Source organism: Choloepus didactylus, chromosome 7 (genome assembly GCF_015220235.1).
Source record: "Choloepus didactylus isolate mChoDid1 chromosome 7, mChoDid1.pri, whole genome shotgun sequence".
NCBI classification, from domain to species: Eukaryota; Metazoa; Chordata; class Mammalia; order Pilosa; family Megalonychidae; genus Choloepus; species Choloepus didactylus.
In genome coordinates, this window is record NC_051313.1 from 131,658,452 (window position 1) to 131,666,537 (window position 8,086).

Here is an 8,086-nt window from a genome sequence, read left to right on the forward strand (position 1 = left end):
TATGCAACTAAATATTCATTCATCTCTACCACCAGATTGAGCGGGGGTGAATTACCCCAGCCCCAGCACCCAGGTAGATGTGCAGTAAATAGGTGTTTCATAAAACCTCTATAACCTGGTCCTTCCTCCACCCTATTAAGAAACCCACAGCAAGGGGATGAAAAACAACACAAAAGAACAAAACCATGGGCCTGCTCTGTTAAAATGTCTGAGGTTACGAATGATTTTTCAGCTCTTGGTTTACAGGGAACAAAATGACTTTCAAGCATCATGCTTTGATTCTACTTATTCTTACACTGTGCCAGGAATAACTGGCATGGGTTCTGTCACCTTATGACCATATTCTCTGCCTCCCTTATCCCCAGTTCCATGCTCTCTTAAGGGCAAGTATATTTGTGGGTTAATCAGCTGAATGGTATCATCTCAGAGGTAGAGAATTATTGAAGAGTGATCAAGGAAAATCTGCTTGCAGTCCTTGCACACAATTGTATCTACTGTTAGAAAGTAAAAGGACACTTTCGGGTTGTCGCAGGTGAAAACTGGTAGGAGGGAAAGGTTAGAAGCCATTGGCAGCGACAGTGGTTTCTCAACTCTGGAATAATTCCTTTTTCTTCATTAATTCATTTACTTTTTCACAGTAGGGAGGGAACTCATTTTGACAAGTACTTATTGTATACTGGAAACTAAATGGAGGCTTTATATTTATTGTCCATTTTAATACTCACCACAAACCTGCAACATAGGTAGTGCGTGTGAATTTTTTGAGCTGGAATGCAAAGAGGGTTGCATTCCCAAAGTGGCTGCAGTAACTTAAATCAGAATTGGATCTCCAGCAAATCTGTGAATCCCGTCTAACACTGTGTTTTCCTTGGGGCCACAAATCTTGGGGAAGTTTTGGGTTAAGGCATGAGTGTGGCCACCAGTTTCCATCTGCCCAACAGAAAAACCCAGTTTGCGTCCACTTTACAATGCCTCAAACAGCCTCACCGTGGTCTTGGCTTGGCCCTACAGTTTTATGTTCAATGTGATCATATGTCTCATCACATCAGAGAGAAAGCACACCTTGCAAGTTGCTAGTTCTGAAGCCCTTTAATTAAAAAAAAAATTGATCCAATATAGCTGTTTAACAAAGCACTTCAACAAATTTTCATGACCTAGCCATCTGTCAATATCAAATTTAATTAATTCTCTAAATGTTTCTGATGTTCAAGGTATGCAAATAGAGTTTAATCAGGTAAAGGAAGACACTGAAATTAAGTAGCGAATGTTAAAAAATAATAATAAATAAAAAATTAATTCTCCATACTGTCCTTAGAGCACTTCTAAATCCCTTCCTAACTTGCAGGGCAAGAGCAGAATAAAAGTTCAGCACCTTAATCACTCTCTCCATCACATCATGCAGTGACCCTGACCTGCAAAGTACCCACACAAACTCTCTTTATGAACAATGCAGTGGAATCTGTGTGCACCAACCTGCTCTCTTTTAACTTAAACTTATAAAACTGTTTTTTTCCTTTCATCACAGGCGCCCAAAGTAAGATGACAAAATTCAGTTTTTCCACGATTAGTCTAAACCTCTAGACTGACTTACTGAAAGTCTCAGGCAAAGTGTCCCTTTGCATTAGATGGGCTGCAGTGCACACTTCAGGAAACTGAGGCTCTTATGGAGATTCTTCGCTGAACAAATATCAGAGTGCAACTACATATATTCTATTTTAGAACCTCTAGCAGTATCTCTACTCTGAACTCTAAGACCCACCGTGCACTGCTTTGTGGGAGAAGATTCCTTTTCAGTCAACTACATTAAAAAGCTTTCGATGTCACCCAGCAACGAAATTCCAGCTCTAACCCACTGTGGATATTGAATGCAACTGGCCTGGTCACCCAGATGATACCCTCACCGAAGCGGAAAGTTGCGCCAGTGGTCATGATCTCTCCCTGAGTTCATGAAATTTCTCAAAGATGTGTGGAGAGATCGTCCTTATTTATGTACATGTTAAAAGCTAGTACATACAGGACGGACCACTAAGAGCAGGCTTATTGAAGAAATGCATGTGCAGTTTCTCTGTTCCTCCTACAAACTTCGTGGAAGAAACTGGATCCAGTAAAGAAAACAGGCCTTTCTTTATACCTAGTTTCTCTCCCCTCCATTCATAGGCTGATCTTCTGGCTTGATCCAGAAGATGATATAAAATCAACTGCTAAATTAAGAAAAAGAACAGTACTAAAATAGGAATATATCAATGGTTCTCAGACATTGTTAAAAAAAAAAAAATCAAGGCCTGAGGAGGGCCTTGTTTAAAATGAAGATCTCAAAATTCTTTCCCAGGAGTTTCTGATTCAGCAGCTGTGCAGTTGAAGCCAGAAATTAGCACTTTTATCAAGTGCCACAAGTCATCTGATGCCGGTGGTCCTGGGACCACACCTTGAGAAACCCCTGTATAACTTCAGTGAGGCCAAAAAGAGGGCGAGTGCAAAGAAAGAAAGAGCCAAGCGAGAGATGAGGTTGAGTCAGGTCTTTGGAATTCTGAAGTGGTTTTAGCTGTTGTTTATAGTCTGTTCCATTGCTCCAATTGTAAAGTCTGTTCAGTTAAAAATTCACCAAACACACCACAGACAGAAAGAAGTCTGACATAAAAGCCCTGATAACACTAATGTGGTAAATGAGATTTCTTTAAATAGGACACCTTGTTTGTGCCCAGCTGCCTCCTTTCAAGGGTTTCCAGGTCCCGCCGGCCTTACTGCTTTGGAGACCAAAGAAGGAGGTAAGTAGGCTCTCATCTTCGGTGACTTTTATTTGAAACATTTACCATACCCCATCAAAATCTGCTTAGTTCATCTTCAGTTTTGTTCATACTTTGTAAATTGCATTTGCTAAATTAGCTACAGTTACACTATTTTATAAGTGCCACATTAGTTTGTTTTTTCAGGTGAACCTTACATAAAGGTAAGGTATGAAAATGTACTAATGAGGCACCAATGAGAAAATGGAATCAAACTCCCCACAAATACAAACACACACACACACAGACACACAAAATTGGGAACCTTAATTGGTTTTAAAAAAGAAAGAAAAACCTGACGGATGAAGAACAGGCTAACAAAACATCAATAAAGCTGGAGCAGCTGGAGCACAAGGAAAGTTTAAGTGATATAAAAGTTTTATTTTTAAAAGGATTAAACTTGGTCTATTAAACATTTATTAAACACAGACATTTTGTGAAGTGCTGTCAAAAGCAGAAGTGGGAATAGAACCCAGGACTCCAAATTTCCAGCTCTAGTCAATAAATCAGGCAATTTCCCTCCACAATCCAAAATAGCTGCAATGCTCTGTTTATTTTCTAACATATGGCTTAAATATTTATACTTTAAGTGCTTTCAACTTATAGTCCACATTATAAACATTCATTAACATTTATGTAACTTCATAAGTAACTCTAACTGCAAGGTCAGACCAAATACACATTTAAACAAAATAAACATTCCCAAACACAGGCCATAAATTGTTCCAATATTTACTTGATAACTGGACACCCATACTCATTTGCCTTCCTTCTCCCAAAATAATGTTCTTTAGGAGTTTTTCCTCCAGGTGCAACTAAAGAAACTGTTAGAGGCCAGAAAGAGATAAGAATAGTTCCAAAAACACCACACTTAGAACCTGAAATAACTTAAACCTTAGGAGAATCTACCCCAATGTCTAGTTGTGTTTCATAGGATTTCATTCATTCATTCATTCATTCATTTATTCATTCAACAAATACTTGTGCATAAACCAGATACACTTCTAGTCTGAGATTAGAGTCAAAATCCTCGCCATACAGTGCTTACATTCTAGTAGAAAAACCTACAATGAAACAGTAAGCAAATAAATATTTAATGTAACACTGGTTAGTGTTAAGTGCTAGGAAGGAAAACAAAGATGGGTAAGGGGATAGAGAGTGATGAAGTATTGGGTGGGGCAATGTTGCTATTTTAAATAGGGTGAACAGACAAACCTTCTCTCAGGCCTTTAAAATAAAATATGGACTAAATCAAATAATAAGAATAAGATTAATTGCGTCCCCCAGAGTTAACAACACTCACTGGTCAGCGCAAAACACTGCAGGCTACTTGTACCCCACCTGAATTAATCCACAGCTAGGAGAAGGCAGAGCAGCTAAACTGTTCCAGAGGCCACCAAACAGAGGCAAGAAAGAAGGAGGTGCCCTTCACCTGGCCCCATTACAGGAGCTGACAAAGATCATCCAAAGCCTGGCTGACGTGGAGAAGCCTACAAGAGATCAGTCGCAAAAGGAAAACAAAATAAAACAAAACAAAAAAGGAAAGCCATTGTTTAAAAGGTTTAGTTTGCTTTTTTAGGGCAATAACTGAATATAGTAACTGACAATACCATCAAATACAAGTAAGTTAAACATAAGTAATAAGACCTTACAAGAGCTATATCATTGCAATTAGGATTAGGTACAATTTTTTATTCTTAACACAGGGGGAAGCAAGCTTCAAACATCAAATTCCTAATGTTATTCTCATTTAAAATATGCACATTTTTAAAAACACCAAAATCCTGTATTAAAGGGCAGGAAGCAATGCCCTTAGAAGTTTGCAAAGATAGTCAAATAAACCCTTGATATTTTAAAAGGAAATAAATATTTGAAGAGTCCAACCCTCCAGGAAAGTCATAATCTATTTCAGATTAAAGGACATAAAAAAAAAAGTCTTAGCTTTTTATTAGCTAGGATTACAGTTTGGTTAGAGCTTCAGTCATTCATGCTTTTAATCTGAAATTGGTTCTTAGAAACTGTAATGAATTAAACAATATACCACCCACAGAATCAATTTTTAAAATACACTGTAAGGAAAAACATAATGACTCAATTCCTTCCTCATTTTTCCATAATCCATTTGACCCCCTTCCTGACACCTAATCTAATCATTGACTGTGTTTCCATTAAGTTAAGATTCTCCTCATTGTGCTCTCTGAAGTCACTGCACTGGTTCTTCCAGATTTAAGGGATAGTTTTACAAATGTCATCATATATAAGCGAATTGTTACAACGTAAAGAAGACAGTGATTCAATTCACTGCTGTGTGTCCAAAGAGTAGTAAGATACATGGAGTCTAGAAAGAAAGTTTAAAAATAATTTTTTCTGCACTGTCCAATAACTAACTTGAAATATTCTTAGAGAAAGACAAGTTTTCAAGCTCAATGAATATGTATTCTCACAGTATTGATTCTATCATCACCACCTCCTCCACCATCACCTCTGCAAACAACAACAGCATCTGCATAGCACATTACACTTTCTCAAGCATTTTCACATCCATTAATCTCATGTGATACAACAGCCCTGAGACCTTATTATTATCCTAACTGACAAATGTAAATGGCCCAAACTAGGATCCATGACAAATGGCACACATGCAAATTGGCTTTTGATTTCATCAAATCCTAAACTGGTTGTTATCAATGACATATTTTAGAATAAAATAATGTCAATGCCGAACAGACCCTTCCAGATCTTTCCTGGGAATACAAACTACTGTCTACTGTATTAAAAAAAAATTACTGAAAATTACTATTTAAAAGCAGATATCCAGATAATTTGATGTTGTAGACGGTAAATTAACAGCCAGCTTCATTTAAAGCTTTATTACGGATAGAGAGAGATTCAATCATTTGTTCAAGGTTACATGCAATTAATAAAGGGCACCAAAAAAAACTAGGTCCGTCTAGCTATGATACGTTACCACAAGACAGGAGTGGGGTGGAGGAGTGATTTGACCCTTGGTAAAGCTTTTTTATTTAAAAAAAAGTTTTTTTTTAAACCATGCCGGACGGGCTTGTTTTCCTGGAGAAGGCGATGTGGAGTTAATGTGAAGAGAGTAGGGACCAGAGATTGGGAAGAATACCCTCCCCTCCCCATGCATGCCCACTGCCCCAAATAAAAAAATGAACAGCTATGGGGAGCAGTCAAAACAGTGATGGGGTGTGGGTGGACAAGAAGGCAGGGAACTTAAGGGCAGCAGTGAAGAGACCATGCGTGTGCTGGCAGGACTGGGGGCAGCTGCTTTAAGAGCAACATGAGTCCAAGTCTCGGTATCTTCCACTTAGGTATATATAAATAGAGAGAAATAAGTTGTTCTACGCCCCCTACCCCCTTTCTGCCTTCTGCTCCGGGCTGCTTGCCACGGTTCCCAGCAACACTGTCCATGTGAGGGTGAAGGGAAGAAGAAGGAGCAAGTCATCTCCAGATAGCGATCAGACGCACATCCATCACTGTCTGGATCTTCTGAGCTATTACAGGATTCTTTAAGTGTTTGCTGAGTGCCTCAGAGTCCTTCTGCATCTGCTCCAGGATGAGCCTCATGACTGGGTCGCTCATCTGCTGCATCTCAGGGTCGGCCATGGCCCATCGCTTCACAACCTCAGGCTGTCGTGGCAATTATACTGGGTCGTTATATAGCGCTGGTAACCGTCTGCCGCCTCCTTACAGTTGAGGGCCAGTTCTAGCACCTTCTGGTAGACATCCACAGCTTTTTTGTAGCCCTTCATTGCTTCTTGGATAGCTGCTTTCTGTGTATAACCCTTGATGAGGTTGGCTCTAGTAGATAAGCTCCTCACGGTTCTTGAGTGCCAGCTACAATTCAAGGAGTTTGGTGCACCAGGCAGCTCAACTGCAGTATAATTTGGCATCTTGTGTGTAACGTTTAATGGCTTCTGTATAATGCTTCATGGCCTGAGGGCAGGCCCCTTTCTGAAAACATTCATCGCCTCTGTTCTTCTGCAAAGCCAGGTCAGGGTTAATGTAGGCCAACCGCTCCTGCTCCGTCAGGATTTTCTCTGCCTGCTGGCATATCTGGAGCACATCAGGCGTTCAGTGCTCTGCCAAAGACTTGTAGAAATGGATGGCATCTTTGTACTTTTCTTCTTTGAAGTAGGAGAGACCAATTCAGGCTTAAGCTTTGGCAATCTGTCGATCATCTTCTCGGTTTTCTCTCCCCACCTTGATGACCTCCTCAGACAGCTCCCAGCATTTATTCTCATCACTCTTTCCTAAGTACACTGCTATTTGATTGGCAATGTAAACCATGTTGGTGGGGTCCCAATCCTTGGCTCTGTCATCTTGCTCCAAGGCTGCGTCAAGTCTTTATTCCTGTAGGCATCATTCCCCAATTCCTTTTCTTTCAGCACCTGCTTCCTATTCTCTGGAACATCTTCGTCCATTGGCTCTGGTTTGGTCTCCTTTTCGGGAGGAGGTGGCAGAGGAGGTGTGGCAAACTGTTCCTCCTCAGCCACAATGCTCAGATCTTGTAGTTTTGTGCCCGTTCGGTCGGCTTGTTTCGCAGTTGCTCTATCAGGTCCCAGTAGGTAGGATTATAGGGCAACAGCCTTGTCCTGGGATCAAGCTCCAATTTCTGATACAGATTAGGCATACTGAAAGGGTTCATAATTTCCTCTCTGCCAATCGGGCCTCCACATTCTGTAAACCCTCTTTGAGCTGAGAGTTATTTGCTTCATGTTTTAAACCCTCCTCATGGGTTCGTCTGGCTTCTTCAAACCAGTTTAAGAACTCAAGAGCTGCTGATTTTTGCAAATAGCACTTGCCCGAGTCAGGCTTTAAGTCAACAGTTTTGCAGCCATCCTGTCTTGGCACAGGCTACCGACCAATTGGTTCTAGGGATCTAACCTGATTGCTTCAAAGTAGCCCTGTAACACATCATCAATGTCACCCACACTCATGGCCGTATTGCCCTTCTCTTTGAGCTCACTTACCTCCTCCATAGCCCGGCCCGAAACCCCAGAGAATCCAATCCATCCACTCTTTGTTCCTTTTCATCTCATTGTTCAGAATTTAAATGGGTAAGTCCAAAGCAACTCAACTTTAACTCTCTTAGTAGCTTTGCTCAGTGGCTATATCATGGCATAAGCAAAGTGCAATTATTGCTGGATGATTAATCTTTCAGCAGCAACTTGCCTACCAGGCAAAATTAAATTGCATCTAAGTAAACAATAATGCTTAGTTTTCTTTTTCCTTAGTAAATTTATAGTGATCACTTGAGCTTATTCTATGAAAATGACTGT

The 8,086-nt window shown here is 40.2% G+C and overlaps 1 pseudogene; it reads right to left on the bottom strand.

Moving 5' to 3' along the window:
* Positions 1–6,223: 6,223 nt before the first annotated feature.
* On the bottom strand, positions 6,224–7,786 carry LOC119539398 (annotated as a pseudogene).
* Positions 7,787–8,086: the final 300 nt, after the last annotated feature.